This window comes from Dermacentor albipictus, chromosome 4 (genome assembly GCF_038994185.2).
Source record: "Dermacentor albipictus isolate Rhodes 1998 colony chromosome 4, USDA_Dalb.pri_finalv2, whole genome shotgun sequence".
In the NCBI taxonomy this organism is placed as follows: domain Eukaryota; kingdom Metazoa; phylum Arthropoda; class Arachnida; order Ixodida; family Ixodidae; genus Dermacentor; species Dermacentor albipictus.
This window is the reverse complement of record NC_091824.1, coordinates 133,363,151-133,379,966: the sequence shown is the minus strand read 5'-3', so window position 1 is coordinate 133,379,966 and position 16,816 is coordinate 133,363,151. Positions and strand designations below refer to the sequence as shown.

Sequence of the window (16,816 nt, the reverse complement as noted above, 5' to 3'; positions counted from 1 at the left end):
TGTGGTGTTTTAAAGAACGACGTTATTGCCTGATTGATTTGTAGTGATTATCGCCTCTCTAAAACATAGAAAGCAAAAAAAATCAAGGAGGTGTAATGAAGGATGGACTGGATGGTTCCAGATGATCTTTTACCTTAGGTGTCCCACCGTTTCCATACAGAATGGTACTTATGCTTTCTTCTTTAGCTTTTCTTATTAAGCCTCCGTAGATATAGGGCCTGGAGGGAATTAATGATATTGGGCTCAGGAGCATTCCTCTCTATAGCCACCAATCAGGGGTGTTTGTCAGCATGTACGTAGCAACTGAATTTTCCAAATGATTTATTGCCACAAATTTCTATGGGTTATTCAAGGAATGCGGCGCTTTATGAAATCTATCTATTGCATTTACCTGTAAGCGACTTCTGTAAAAGTGTTTTCGCCCTTCCTGTTATGTCTTCTTGTGTCCTCGTTTAAAACTAACTGACTCGCCATCCCGGCCCTGCGAAGGTGGCTGTCCAACGAAGCTGTTGCAAACGACCACTACAACTGCTGACGGGGTATCTAATGCTTTATTGCTTTAGAGTAATTTTGGTAATCGTAATTTAGAGTAATGGGAGTAACGGTAATTTTGACAGCACGCCGATGCCAATAGCAGTGCTGCAACAATCACTTGCTAGGTTTCATTATATACGAAAGGCTAGGGACGTCACTCCACACGTCGCACGCTACCGCCGCCGCGCCAGCTTGCGCAGCAGTAATCTTTACCGCGCAACGTATGCGGGGTGTGCTACTACGCTTCGCATTGTTATCAGGAGCGCCTTACCATCAATTATGCGGTTCGGATGCTTGTTTTGTGTTTGGTCTTTATTGAAACGTATGCTGTTCTGGCTGTTGTATACGTGATTCCCAAGAATTTACGTACTGTTCGCTTCACTTCGCAGAGTGCTTGAAGCTTCGTCCTTATGGGGATACGCAAGGCCGATGCTACGTTGCATTGCCGCCGGGATCTGCTCACATTTTTGCTAAAGAACGCCGACATAAAAAATACCGACTTGAAAATGTTTGTTCCATCTTTCTTGAAGCCGTTCGCGCTAACGCAACTACCGTCAGATGCAGGAAACGTTCTAAGTGTCCCGGTAATCCTTGGGTAACGAAAGGTTTACTGACTAGTATGAGAAAAAAAAAAGAAAACCTATACAAAAATACTAAAAGGAAAGCTTTGGTTCAGTACTTCATTGGTTCAGTATTTTTGGACTTCACTAATGCTTTTAGTGCAATTAATGATAACATGCTTTTTGCTAAGCTATAGGCCCTGGGAATTACCGGTCCAGTACTAAAACTCATAAAGGCATAAAGGTTACCTGCATGACAGAGAACAAACCGCTTTTTCTGGAGATGCTTATTCTGATACTAAAGTTATTAATCAAGATATCTCACAAGGCATCACTCCATACAAGGTCCCTCCTTTTATATTAATGATTTAACTACCTGTCTTAAATTTGCACATTGTGTACCATACACAGACAATACTACTATCTCCTTGTGTGACAAATCTTTAACAACCTTAATCCTTAATCGAAACAGTGAGTTTGAACATATTGTTGCATGGTGTTCTACCAATAATTTAATTATCAATCCTACAAAATTCACTTCATGATTTTCCGATCTAGCCAAAGAATACTACTTGGCATGCCTTAGATAATTGTAGGTGGTCATCACATTCCCGTCTCCGACTGTGTATCATTTTTGGCCATCAAATGAGATTCTAACGTAAAGTTTTCTCAACTCATTGCTTTCATTAAGCAAAAGCGTACCTTCTCTATTAGAGCATTAGTCACATCAAGAGCATATTTTTCCAAAGACGGGTTATTGGCCTTATACTTTGCTTTCATTCACAGTCATATTAATTAAGGCATTGTTTCCTGGGGAAACACATATTGCTGTCATATCTCGTCTATTCAGCACTTACAAAACCAAGCCATACGCATTATCTCTAACAGCCGCTTTTTCACGTGTACTACTAAATTACTTCGTGAAAATAACATCCTTCTTTTAACAAACTTGTTGAACTATCCTCTAAAAATTATGTTTTAATTATTACTTAATAAACAGCTTTCATACGAGTTCATTGATTCCAGGTACCTCATCAATAATAATGATACCAGGTTTGCACGTAACTCCAATTTTCTACTGCCCATGGTTAATTCTAACAATGGAAAAATTACATGATCATTAGTTGCTATAAAGCTATAGAATGGTTTACCCCACACCACTAAATCTTCACATTTTCATGCATTTAGTCATGGCCTTAAGCTTTAATACATGCGTAAGTAAGTTTGCACCATACATTACACTACATTTGCCATTTGTATGTACCCACAGTTTTTTTATGCACTAGAGGGTTTTATACTGACTATTGTTTTCCTTTAATTTTTCTACGTTGTATTTTTCGCGATTGTGTTTGTTTCGGTTACTTAGCTTGCTCATCTTTCATACGTCTCTCCATTGTTATTATTAACCGAGGGTCCCGTTGCAGTCTTTGACTTTGGGACCTTCGTCTGTATATTGTCTTATGCATTCATTATATTTAAAGAATAATAAACTGAAACTGAAACTAGGGGCTAACACTTCCTTGTAAAAAGTAGCGCTGGATTACTTTCTTGAGAAAGAAAAAAAAAAAGCCTCACCAACTGGCCCCGCAACGAGTTTTCTTAGGCGTTTATTGAGAAGCTGGCTCTTCAAAAACACATTGGTGACACCTGGCTGTCAAGCGGGGTGGATAGCATGCGCACTTCTTTCTTCGCGTCCTCGCTGCTGAGCACGAGGTCGGGGGATCGAAACCCGGCCATGGTGGCCGCATTTCGATGGGGGCGAAATGCGTAAACACCTGTGTACTTAGATTCAGGTGCACGTTGAAGAACCCCAGGTGGTCAAAATTTTCGGAGACCTCCACTACGGCGTGCCTCATAATCAGAAAATGGTTTTGGCGCGTAAAACCCCATATGACATGACAAGAACTTTATTTGAGTCCTGAGGGACTGAGACCTCGGGGAGCCAAGTTTTTTGTCTACGCTCCTATTTACGCTAATGTGGTTACCTCTCCGTTTACTGAGACTGTACACGTGCCACTTCACGACGGCTGTACTTTTATCTTTACTATAGTTATAACTGCCTTCTGTTCTGTGTGCGAGCATCTGCCTTGAGCACATATGTTCTTTTTTTTATTTATTAGGCCATTTCATGAGCATCGAGCCGACGTTCTGTCCGAGGAAAGGGAAAAATGTCACCTGCAGTGGTGGGCACAGTTCAAGAGAAGAGGCTAGCGAGGACACGAAAAAAATAAAAAAAACCCGCATAATTTAAATTTCTTTTTCGTGTCCTCGCTAGCCTCTTCTCTTGTACTGTGCCCACCACTGCAGGTGACATTTTTCCCTTTCCTCGGACAGACCGTCGGCTCGATGCTCAAGAAATGGCGTAGGAAAGAGAAAAAAAAAAAGAACATACGTGCTCAAGGCAGATGCTCGCGCACAGAACAGAAGACAGTGATAACTACAGTAAAGACAAAAGTACAGTCGTGTTGAAGTTGGACGCGTGCAGTCTCAATAAACGGAGAGGTAACCACATTAGCGTAAATAGGACCGTAGACATAAAAATAACAAATGGAGGAAACATTTGCAGGACGCTTAAGCTTCGCTTTTAAGAGTGGAGCGCGGTAGCATTCAAAGATCCTTGACTGCTTGTGCTTCCCGGCAACTGCAGCTTATGTAACAGTAATGTTTTTCCTGGAAACGCTTTCGGCGAACGCTATCCTTGGAGGCGAGCTTTCTGGTTATTTCTTTGTTTCCCCCCAGGGCGGGCGCCACCGCCGTCGCCACTGCGGATGCGAGCGCTATCTGAATGGTATTGCACGGAACCGAACCGAGCGCACCGCTCCAACTAAAAGAGAGACCTCAAACGGCAGTGGCAAAAGGGGTTTGTGTTTGAGTTTCCGCGTAACCGAATTATGTTTTCTCATATATTCAAATTACAATCCGACACTATCGTGTCTATAGGTTCAGTGTTAGTTGTACATTACGAATTTTCTGACGCATTTTACTTTGAGAAATTTATTTTGTACAGCAACGCCTCTGCACCACGCGGAGTGCTTGCATGGATCGGGATGCGTGGTTCGGGAGGATTTGCTTCATACGGACATACCCGCCGGCGCCGAAGCAAACACCGACACCGGATTTTCTGTGGCGCGGTGTCCATGACGCTATCGAGTTAAAATGAACGCGCAATATTTCGTTTCAAGCGCACGCCGTGAACGATGTCGGAGCTAGGTTGTTATCTAAGCCGTGTTTGTGCCGCACTGTGAGGAACACCTTCGTAGTTTACGTCACTATTATGCGGCGCAGCACTTTGTACGAACCAACTACTCAGCAATTTTTCACAAAGGCCACATCGGCGTACCAGAGCCCGCACCAATGGTTGGTCTCAGGGACTGTAGGACACTTGTCTGAGGTAGGTATTATAGAATGCCGTGCATCTGCTTTTTGCTGTTGACCGATGTAACCCGCGCCTGTTGGCGAGCTTCCTCAGCGCGTTCAGCAAATTGGTAGGCGTCACTAGTTAGGAGCTTTGCGTCTCGACATGGAAGCATAGCGTCCAGGCTCATCTGAAATTGGCTGCCGTAAAGGAGGCGAAATGGTGTGAACCGTGCTGTTTCTTGTTGTTTCACGTAAGGCAACATGTGACCACATGTATTGTGCTGGACGTCGATGTACATCGAGATGTCTACATAGAGAAATGGCCAGAAGGGGCGTAAATGCGTGGCGTAGACGGCGTGGTATGTTTCTTGGGCAGCCCTCTAAGTGGTCGATGGTAGGTCGAATTTCAGCGTCGTCGCGCTGCCGGCTGATCAAGTGTGATTCAGTAATGGTGCCCAGGAAGCCGTCGTCGTACTCTGACTCTCGAATTAGAAGTTCGGCGGGTGCACGCGACAATTTGCCGGCGTCTTCATGCTTGTGGCCAGATTTATAGACGGTAGTGACGTCAAATTCCTGTAGCAGCAAGCTCCATCCTGCCAGTCGTCCGGAAGTATCGCGTATATGCTTGCCAACCAGCATAGAACATGGTGGTATGTCACCAATTTGAAGGGATGGCGGTGTAGACAATGGCGAAACTTCGTCATAACCTACACGACCACGAGACACTTTTTTTGTGGTAGAGTAGTTCGCCTCGGCACGGGACAGCGAGCGGCTGGCATAAGCTGTTACTGCCTTTCTAGACGTTGGACGAATACTGTGCTAAGACCTATGTTACAGGTGTCAATATGCACCTTGGTGTCAGCCTCGTCGTCAAAATGTGCCAGGACGGGTGCTGACTGCATACGTTGTCGTAGTTCAGCGAAGGCTACCTCCTGCTCATTTGTCCAGGCAAACGGCGTGTAATCCCTTGTAAGGCGAGCTAAGGGTTCCGCTGTCTTTGAGTGGCCTTCTTGTGGCCTTCTTGTCGGCAGGAGGAGGAAATTATGCTACAGTGCCAAACTTGTCGATCGGGTCGGTCTCCTCTGGCACTTGTGTCGTGTCCAAGAGACTTGAGCTCTTCATAATCAAAGTGGCACTGTTCTGGTTTAAGCGTTAGATGAGCCGATCGGATTGCTTCCAGCACATTGATCATAAAGATGCTGATAAAATGTTTCAGAAGATACTACTACGTACAGTGTCGATCACACTTGTCTAGAGTGGCCTGAAGGGTGCTCCGCACTGCGCCTGCGACGCCTAGCGACAAGCACCGGGTTCGAGATGTGTTGGCCGATAGCGCCAGGCGCGTGGACGCTGCGGCGTTCGCGGGCGGCCAAGATACAGGCCTGCGTGATTTGCGGGTCGCGAGCACCGGCTTTTTATCACTGGACGAGCCCTGCCAGCTGAGCTGCGAGCGTGACACGGCTAGAATGCTGCGGCCTGTATCTTGGCTGCCCGCGAATGCCGCAGCGTCAACGCGCGTGGCGCTATCGGCCAACACATCTCGAACCCAGGGCTTGTCGCTAGGCGTCGCAGGCGCAGTGCGGAGCAGCCTTCGGGCCACTCTAGACAAGTGTGATCGACACTGTACTACGTCATCAAGATACAAAAGACAAGTCTGCCACTTCAGTCCAGCGAGGACAGCATCCATCATTCACTGAAAATGTGCTGGGGCTGAACCCAAGCCGAAGCTAAACACACAAAATTTGTAGAAGCCATCGGAAGTCACAAAGACAGTTTTCTCGAGATCTCGTCCGTCTACCTCGTTCTGCCAGTAGCCGCTTTTCAAATCGAGTCTATCTAAAGGGTCGCCGATACGTGGCAACGGGTGCGCGTCCATTTTAGTTGGGTTGCTGAGCTTCCGGTAGTCGGAGCAGACGCGTAGCGTTCCATCTTTCTTTTTGAGTAGAACCACCGGAGGCGAGCGTGAGCAAGGTTCGATAACGCCATCTTCAAGCATCTCTTGTACTTGCGTATGAATCCGCTCCGTGTTCCTTTGCCGATGCGCGGTAGGGCTGCTGACGTATCAGGCGTGCGTCATCGCATGTAATAAGCCTGTATCTTGTCATTGAAGTCCAGCGTACTTTAGATGAATTTGCGACACATGCCCTGAATTCCAGCAAGAGCTGGCGCAGTGTTACCTGGTTGCCTTTTGATAGCTCAGAATTAATGTCGATGTTCGCCAGTGACTTGTCATCCACTCCACCCCAATTTTTTCATAGGCAAAACATTCAGCAAAACAATCGCCATGAAGTTTAAATAATTGATGCTCTGAAATCCATTAAGAATCATGCCACCATGTTCAACCCGTCCAGTTGCAGTAGTAGTAAGTACAGTGTAAGCGACAATAAATGATCTCTGAAACTCTAGGCGCTCTAGCTCTCAGGCGACAGATACAGTAATCTTGTTTATTTCACAAATATCACATTTTTTTTGGCTGCACGGCTCAATACTAATTCAAACCTGCCGAGTTAGGAGGTCAGTGGCTACGTTGTTGCGCTGCTAAGCAGTAGGTTCCATTCCAATCTCAGCTACCACATTACGTTAAGGCCAGAATGTAAAAATGTTCCTCTACCGCGACATGGGTGTATGTTAATGAAACCCAGGTGGCGAAAAGTAATCCGCAGTCCCCCACGATGACGTGCCTCATAATCGGATCACGGTTTTGGTGCGTAAATGCCCTGAATTTATTTGTTTTAAGTAATGATAATTTAATCGTTGATATCTCATCGCATATTCAACTCGGTGAGCCTTCAACGTCTCTGCGGTAAAGTAACGCGTTTAATAAATCATTACATCCTAACGTATTCGACTGCTGATAAAGCCTACTAGAATAAATTTTCGTCGAGGCGATGCTGAAAAATTTAAGGAATTTATAACTACGCAATCTTGTTTCTTGCGGCGTCCTATATGCTTCCTGCAAGTGTACTTTTTTATATTTCGGCTATTGTGCAGTTTAATATTATGAAAAATGACTACCGGAACATTGTTGTTATTTGCTTGTTGACCGCTCTATACTTCCAACAATACTTATTTCTTGTTCAAAAGAACTTGTTCTCTTTAATCTTTTTTTTAAATGATCCCACTTTGTGTAATACCCTCGCTGAAACCTATAAATAGCTTCAACGTACTAGAGATAATATTGGTGATAATGCTGGATACATGCACAAGTGGCAAAAGCGTGGGCACTGCGCAACGTAAAACTCAAGCGACGACGCCAGGTGCAGCGCCCATTTTACTTCAAGAGGACGTCAGAAGTTGTCCCGTGTCGATACCGCAAAAGCGACCCGTCGTGCTGGTTTATCTACTATGGCACTGCGCTCTTAAACACGAGGTCGTGGAGTCAAATACTGGCTAAGGCGGCAGCATTTCGATGAGGGCGAAACGGCCTGTGTATTGTGTACTGGGAGCATGTTAAAGAATACAATGTGGTCAAAATTTATGCCTGAGATCTTCGCTAACGCTTGCCTCATAATGAGGACGTGTTTCTGGCACGTAAAACCCCAGAATTTAATTTAGTTTTAATTCACCGCACAAAGTGAGCTCTTTTGCAGTACGTTCGAAAGGAAGCACGTTCATAACGCACTTGCATAAGAGGCTGAAGGTTGCTCAGTATAACAAAAGACAACGGTAAAAGTGCTGCTTTGAATAATATGGTCGGGAAATTCTAATTTGTGTTGAATAATAATAGAAGAAAGTGCCACACATTTCTCACTGGTTGAGCGCAAGATATTTAATGACAAATGACCAGAAATCCATCGGGCTCTTGCAGGAACGCGCAAGAGTTTTCGCAAAAGAGAACTCGCAAAACTGGAACTCGCATCGTTTCCCGCCAGCTGTTAGGTCAGTATCCTGAGAGGAAAATAAATGTTTTTATGTAAATAGTGCAGAAAAACATTTAATGAACATGAATAACTCTGTGCCATGGAGCACTGTCAATTTGACTGCTGCACACACAAAAAATATCCTAGGTGCTATAATAAAGATTACTTTGAATGATAACGTATATCAGCACTCAAATAAGTTATTATGGCGACATGTTGGAGCCCCGAGTAAGGATACGGATGCCTTGTATTTTGTGCAGTCATCAAAAGGAAATGTAAGAAACTGTGTTGCGCATGGAGGTGTCTTTTAATGCCGTAATTTTATTCCCCTTGAAAGATGGTCTGGGCTCGCGCAAAAATTATATATATATATATATATATATATATATATATATATATATATATATATATATATATATATATATATAAATATAAATATATATATATATATATATATATATATATATATATATATATATATATATATATATATATATATATATATATATATATAAATTTCAGAACGTTGAACTATGTCTCATTGATGTACATGCTACCGACTGCCGTTGTATACGCGCGTTTTTTTCAGTACATGAAGCAATTATGCGTCATTCACAAAGCGACGCTACATTCCGTGAATGAATAAATACATGAGTTTGATTGCGAACATTGGTGATTCACTTCACTACCAACGCTTTCTATACCATACAAAACAAAATCTGGTGTGCTTGTTCACGTTCTTTCAGCTTTTTGTTTGCGTGACGGCTCGTATTCTTTTAATTCTAAAAGTGAGCACGCCTTTATTGGTGCTGCTCTTGAAGCGGTGCCTTGAGGTGTTTGAGTACCATGAACACACAAGAACATCCCTCCCTGGGCTCGCGCTCCTCTGTCGAATAAAATGGCGGCAACTCCAAATATTGAGACGTATCTTTTGAATATATTCGGAGACAAAGCCAACCTCTCTTACAGGCAACATCATATGAACTGTAAAGACAGCACTCACCATAATACTTGCGTCTTGTTTCCAGTGAGCACTGCGTCTTGGTGTTCTCGAGGGCAGGCTTCTCGTCGGCCTGAATTTACGGGTAATCATATTGGAATGCCGTCTTTTACAATGGTGTATTAACAACATTAACATCGCGAACACAGAGAAGCAGTATGCCGACTTTTGTGCGTTTAGAAACTGAGGCCTGAAACTGCATAATACTTTCGCCAGTGGTAAATGGGACGCTAGCTTGCATTACTGTACCTGCAGGCACTTTGGACAATGTTACATTCTTCATAAGAGATCATCTGGCAAGGCTATGTATCATGTGGGGACGTGATGCAAACATTTTTTACACTGTACTAAATACGAATGTACAAGAAATTTCATTTCATTTTATTGCCTTAAAGACCCACGAGGGGTATTACCTAAGGGGTGGGTACATATATTTTGGTGAGCGAGTGTTAACACAACGAAACATGACTGGTAACATTATTGGCAAAGTTGTATGAGCACGTGATGGCTGCGATGTCGTTGGGTAGGTCGTTCCAGTCTGCTGCAGTACGGGAGAAAAATGATGCGGCAAAAGTGGTAGTTCGGGCACGAGGTCGACGAGTGCGATGACGAAGCGGATGACGAGTGCGATGAGATATGCGGGCTGGAGGGACGATGTAGGGTGCGCGACCTAGTGAACTATGGAAATATTTATGAAACAAGCAAAGGCTGGCAATGCGGCGACGAAGTGATAAGGGCAATAAGTCGGATTCAGCTTTCAAAGCTGACACATTGATGTCGTAAGAATATGATGAATCGATGCCATCATTATAGCTTTTGTAAAAAAGACAGTTTGCCACCTGTGGATCATATTATAAATATTGTCATAATTTCGTAATAGTGCCATAATGTGTTGTAACACACTAAAGTGAACGTTTACGATATCTATAAAGGTGGAGGAGGAAAGAGAAAAGAAGAAGGCAGGGAGGTTAACCAGAATATCGTCCGGTTGGCTACCCTACACTGGGGAAATGGGAAAGGGGAAAGCAAAGGTGACATCCCGCAGTGTCTATGAGGACCACTTTGCAAATAAGGTTCCCTTTGTGCAGCGTCAAGATAGTCGAAAGCATTAGAGGATGCATCCTAAGACTAGTAGTTATGCTTCTTTTCAAACACAGTGCTCTTTTCCCGAAGCAATGATGATTATACTTGACAGGACCGCCATTAATATCGCTGCGGTCCCAGCGCTGCAGCTTAGGCATCACATTCTTGAACTTCGCAAGCTACAGACACGATTGTTTCAATCTCATGCGTTTTAGGGGAACATATGAATGTTACGTAATTACAAAGCTCAAATTTGGAGGCTTCTGGCTCACAACTCTGCAAGCCTGAACACACGCGACTCACGAAAACAGGTTTCGTGGAAGTTTTGGTGGGGATGAAACACTTTCAACACAAGGTGGTGACGGGCACCTACCGGTAGCAGCTCGGCAAATTCTTCGTACTGCAAGAAAGAAAACAACAACGATTCAGTTTACGCTTTAAGAACAGTGGGTGCGGAAAGCGCTCTGGCCACAGTAGCGACTTGCAGCGCAGTAGTGCGATTAGCGATCTCGGGGAACGTCATCCACGTTGCGGTATATGTAATGCATGTATGTATGGGGTATGGATGTGTCTAACTTCTTTTACTGCGCTCTCCTATAACAGAAGTCCTTTAAAGTTTTCCCAGTGCTAGGTGGAATGGAACCCGAGTCATACGCGTTCTTCAAGCACTGTAGCCCGATATTTTGGCGCAGCGCCGCGAATGTGCGCGGAAAGCGAGGGAACAGTCCTCAGCGTTCAAACTCGCCGGTGCTCCACGCATCTCGAAGGCCACGCTCCGACTTTCGGCGCCGCTTGATGGCGGCGCAGCGTGTCCCGCGAAAAGCGCGGGAGTGCAGCCTGGCTGCAGTGTGGCGTACACGCCTCATGCATTGCGCGTTTCGGCGATGGCAACATGGTGCGTCGCTACATCGCTTTAATGCTAATCACATGAAGGTAGACATTAATGGTAAGATGAATTTCGACGTTAATGAATGTCCCGTACGAAAATAGGACACCCTTTATGTTTTCAAATTACAGCCTGCAATCCGAATTTGAAACGAAGTTCACAGAACGAAACCTCGTACACGGGGCAAAAAGTATCGCCACAGCTTTTAGTTACTATAGCAAAACTTGGCGCAAGCGGCGAAGCGCCCTTTTACAATTAGATTCCTTCAATAGCGTTTTTCTTACATGAGCAAGCAATGTTCTAGTACATTTTTTGGCATCTTTGTGATTTTATCAGTTAAGAGCTACTCAAAGAGTGTAAAAATGAAAATGCATGCGTAATGTTTAATAGAACCGCTTGTTGTCTTTGACTGATTTGCAGAGGAGGAGCAACAGAAGGAAGTGCATGCAGATTAGCCAAGCCAGGTCGCAGCTAGTTTGCTGCCCAACGCTGGGTGTATGGAGATGGCGAAAGAACGAAAGGAAGAAAGAAAAAAAAAGCAAGAATGGGAAGGCGACAAGAGGTGATATGCATGCACAGAGAACAACATTAGCAGAGCATTAAAAGATGGTGGATATCTTGCTTCAGCACGCCGTTAGAGATTATTCACAAAGCCTACCAAATTATGGAAACGCTACCTTAGCTAGCAAAATGGTGCCTCTTACGTAGGCCATATCTTTCTCTATGCGTAGGCCACCAAAGTGTACAATCACCGGCTACTGCGCTAGCTCGCTTTAAACATAGACAATGATCAGATAGGATAATTTTGGAATGCCGACCTCGCAAGCCACCGCAGCAGATGGCGACTAAGGTACCACGCTGTAGTTCTTCACTACAACATAAGTGCACAGACGGCTTTAGCCTGAATTGGTGTTCACTTTGCTGCAAACAATCTTGGGTTCAGATAATGTGTATGTTTTCTTTTCTTTTTGCCTCCCCGTTTCGCCCTAGCTCCGTGTAGATATCAGATTTTCTGTTCCAGTTAACCTCCCTGCTTTTCTCCGGTCTTTCACCTCGTTATATCTCGTGTAGTATTCGTTAAAAAATTTCCTTGAGGGACTTCCATATAATGAGTGCCCTCTTTCTCACTAATGTGTAACGCAGAGTAAAATTAATTAAATTATGGGGTTCTACGTGCCAAAACCACGATCTCATTATGAGGCACGTCGAAAAGGGAGACTCCGGAAATTTCTACCACCTGGGGTTCTTTAACATGCACATAAATCTAAGTACATGGGTGTTTTCGCATCTTGCCCCCATCGAAACGCGGCCGCCGTGGGCGCGGTTCGATCCCGCGACTTCGTGCTTTGCAGCCCAGCACGTAACGGATAGTAATAGAATAAAATAATAATATAAAGTCCAATGGCATAGGATTTTCAGGAAAATCTAACAGAGGAGAACCACGGAACCCGCCCATATCCTTACCAAGGCGTCACCTGCGTCGACTGCTGCCTTGCAGAGCATAGTTATGAGCTCCCACTCCTCGAGTCCACCAAAATTGGCTTTGTGGCTGGCCCACACTTCGACAACCTAGTGGCAGGGACAGATTCGGGTAATCACTAGAAGATGGTGTGTGAAACATCGAAAGCCAGAGATACTGTGCATGACCGGCGACACCTTCCTTACTGCCGTCTCAGCTACCGAACTTTCAACTAGGGGAGATATATAAGAAACAAGCTCTGCGCATTACAGTCAGCACGAAATGAAAATAATAAAAAACAAATACGAGGCGTTACTCGGCATATGTTTTTTTAAATATTATTGCTCTATTGAACTCACATTATTTCCTAAACAATCGCGTGCTTCCAGTGCTGATTAAATTGAAATCACGATTGCAGCTGGCATGTATTAAACTGAACGACTGTAAAAAGTTAGGGATAGTAAGAAAACAAAGAAAAGAAAGGGAAAGGAACAATTTAAACAGTGGTCAAATGCTGCTCACTTTTTTCGTTGCACGGTCATGAATACAGTTCATGAAGTACTGAAGCTGTTCCTCAGTGTACACTGGAAAAAGAAATCAGCGTGCATTTACTGTCGTTGCAAAATCATAAAACATGTACTTTCCGAAACAGTTGCGAGATACCACGTTGTTCATATTTGAACGTAGTGAAAGTCTACAGTGCGGGAACCGGTGGAGACGAAGAAGACAAACGAAGTATACAGATACAGCGCTGTCTTTCAACAAAATTGTCCAAGGCATGGGCATTTTGTTTATGCAGACAGGTTCGTGCTCAGCTGTTGAGTTTAAGTAGTTGTCAAAATCTCAAGCGCAGCGTTTCATCCCCGAACAAAAAGGCTAATAGGATATGTGCTTTAAGAACTCGCACTACTTGAATGCTCTACGAATTTCTCTTGTCTCTTCATATTAAAATCCTGTGTTCGTTTCTTATTAATGAATTATTTGCCTTTTGCATCTTGCGGTTGAAATACTTGTCTATTGAGTTTACAGCAGTGGCTGAAACACCGACTTCCGAAAGATGCGGTTCATTTGCTGGTGCGCGAAATACATCGAAGCTTAATTGCGCTGTCGTCTTAGTCGCATCAGCATTAGCGTTACTGGGCCACTGTGCAAATCACATGATTCGCCTACGTAGCTTTCGCCGTAGATCAAAATCGGTTTCTGTTCGCTTGAATTCGGTGTCATTTTCCATGACATGGTTTATGTGGGTCTTGATCTTAATTTCTTTTATGCATGAACAACATGGGTTCCGGGGTTTTGTATAGTTGTCACCATGGACGCTGAACGCATTTTCATTACAGGCTTTCATTGATGTAAGAGCCAAACTTCAACAAACTTGCGTCTAGCCTATAAGCCGAGGCACAGAGAAATGGGGTGCAGGCTGAGGCTGAAGGCCAGCGCCGAAATTAATTTCCGACTACGTAAACAAAACATCTCCAGCAACCCATGCTTGCTGGCAGCTGGAGGCGTGAAATTTAGCGAACAGAATTTCAAGAACATCAGGTCGCCTTATTCATGGCTTATAGCTTCGACTTGACAGTGGTTAACTCATCGATAAAGCCTCAGGGCGCTGCATTGTTATTGACAGGACGTCCGTTAGGACATTGCTGCAACAAAGTATGTTCGACATACCAACATGCCAGTGCTCGGTAGACACCACAAGGCACTGGTGTTAGAGGCATTAAGATGCTCCAAAAGTATGAGTCTTACTACACTACTTCGGCAGGGACTCAGTGCTGCGGGTGATCACTTTCACCTGTTCCATTTAAGTAAGACACTCCAAGGGTTTATTGACGACGAATACGAAAAGAACGAAACTTTGTGTTCAAATTTGCTCGTACAAAGAGTGATGAAATTAGACCGCAGCCATAAGAATGGAGCATCTTAATGTCTCAAGTATCGCAGTGGACGGTTGGACCATGACCGGAGCTTGCGCTTTCCAAGCCAACTTGAGCATACATTTTTTATGTACTTTGTTAAGAGTCCTAGCGATGCATGAAAATAATCTTCAATACGCAGAAATAATTGTGCTGATAGATAGAGAGAAACGGCGAGAGGACGCACAAGAGTATTTCAAGCCTCTTTAAGCTTACTTGAAATTCGAGTACATGTTCGAAACCTTTCATTTTCCAACACAGGTACACAGAAAACAGACAGAGGACTTTACCGCATAGGCTGGCAAATATGAGCCATCCTTTCTGCCGTTTCTACCGTCGTTTCACAGATACCCATAGTGAAAACACTATAACCTGTGACGCTGCCAGACATTTGCAACGTGGAAGTCGTACTTACGGCATATATTGAAGAACAAATCTTCCTCTGCTGTGGTGAAATCCGTAAAGAAGAGAAACCACGTCATAATCCAGATTTTTGTCATGTCCAGTTCACGTCTTGGGAGGGAGCTGTGTCGTTCCCTTATGTTACGTTCGATAAGTGGTCAGTGAAAAACGCGGCATGTGAGACGTTCGTTTATCAAATGCCGCGTATAATGGGCACAAGGTGGGCTATTTGCTTTTGCTTCTTGTAATCTCTTTCGGATTTTCTGATTGGAAGTTATTGATGTTAGAGTAACAACAGCTGCACCGAGTTCCAGTTACGCTAGAGTGCGTATGCTTCCTGCAGAGAACATAATTTAGCTTACATCATTTCGTGCCTGAATAATTTCCATAAAGGATAGAACTTCACAAGTTTCACGAATAGACAAACTAATGAAGCTCATAAGCAAGAATAATTTGCTAAGTGTTCGTCTCATCATTTCAAGAGGAGAACACTTGAGTTAGAAATTAGAACAAAGTAAGGTTCCATCGGTACTCGAATGTAGAAACAAATCACATTTCCACTTTTTCGTATATCGCATTCAGTCTATCGAAAACCTCAACAAAAGTGAGTGAGAAAGAGACAGAGAGAGAGGAAGAAGGAAACCGAGCAAAGCATAGTCTAAATAGAAATAGGAAAATGATGATGGCCTAAATGGGAGTAAGAGAGTTCATCAAAATGGGTACATATGCAAATGCGTCCAAATATCTTGGCAGCCATCTTTTATTCAAATGACTAGTAGTTTCAGGCGCACGCGTTGAGGTAGCATTACACTTGCAAAAGAGGCATCTCGCAAGCAGGTTTGCGCAGCTGAATAAGCGAGCACAAAATACAGCTGTGCATTCAGAACGGCCACTCACTGACCGATATAAGTTGTTTTCAATGTATATTTCGCGAGTGTGTGCAAATATTAGTTCAAACGCGATAACCGAAGTTAACTAAATGAAGCGCCAGATTTTTTTGATGATCATCGTTTGTACCAAAATTATTTTCGCGGACAACAAAAGTGGGGCTTCATCCCGAGCCTCATGTGTTTTCTGCTTAAGGCGCCGTAGAAAAAGACACTAACTCAGTCCAGGAAAGAACAAGGCAACAACTATGGACCAGTGCTTAGCTTTATAGCAGTCCAGAAGTCAGCTATTTATTAGTAGGTTATATTACCATTTCAGGTCGTGCGGGTTTGTACCAATGTGCCCATACGGAATGACACTACAGGGCAATGCAGAAGGTGAAGGTGGTGCTATGGCATGGCCATTCGTAGTTGCCGGAGAATTAATGAACTTTGTTACGTAAGGTCTATTATTACGAAATCAAGCCTACCTCCGAGAAAAATATTTTTACCTGAAAATACGGCCACAGCGCTTTTCTGATCCCGTTATCAAAGTCGAGAAATTGTCGCTTTTCTGCCTTGACATCTCAAGACTAAGTGCAATTCTGCGATAACACAATTAAAGGTTCAAAGAAAACGATAGGACCGAAACAAGTCCCTAGACTTGTCCTAAACTTCAGCAATTCTTGTGGCTCGAAACTAATTTACTGCGACCGTGGCAGGATCTCGCACCAGGTACCGCCATCCTCTCAAGATTGACTTCCTTTTAGCGCTGCACACAATGTTCACTTCGGCCACTGCGGTATTACCTGTGGTTCACTACAAAGTACACGCACAGGTGGCACTACTGCAAAAATGCAGCTATTTCAAGTGTCAAGACAAACCCATCAATG

The 16,816-nt window shown here is 43.9% G+C and overlaps 1 protein-coding gene across 6 annotated transcripts in view; it reads left to right on the top strand.

The window, feature by feature from the left end:
* LOC135898407 (uncharacterized) overlaps window positions 1–16,816 on the top strand; it is a 162,985-nt gene that overhangs the window by 85,136 nt on the left and 61,033 nt on the right. For 3 of the 6 annotated variants that reach the window (XM_065427325.1, XM_065427321.1, XM_065427322.1), the window contains one exon: window positions 11,701–11,842. The exons of the other annotated variants lie outside the window; for them this stretch is intronic. The gene's annotated coding sequence lies outside the window, so the exon portion shown is untranslated. The remainder of the gene's footprint in view (window positions 1–11,700; window positions 11,843–16,816) is intronic. 6 annotated transcript variants of the gene reach the window in all.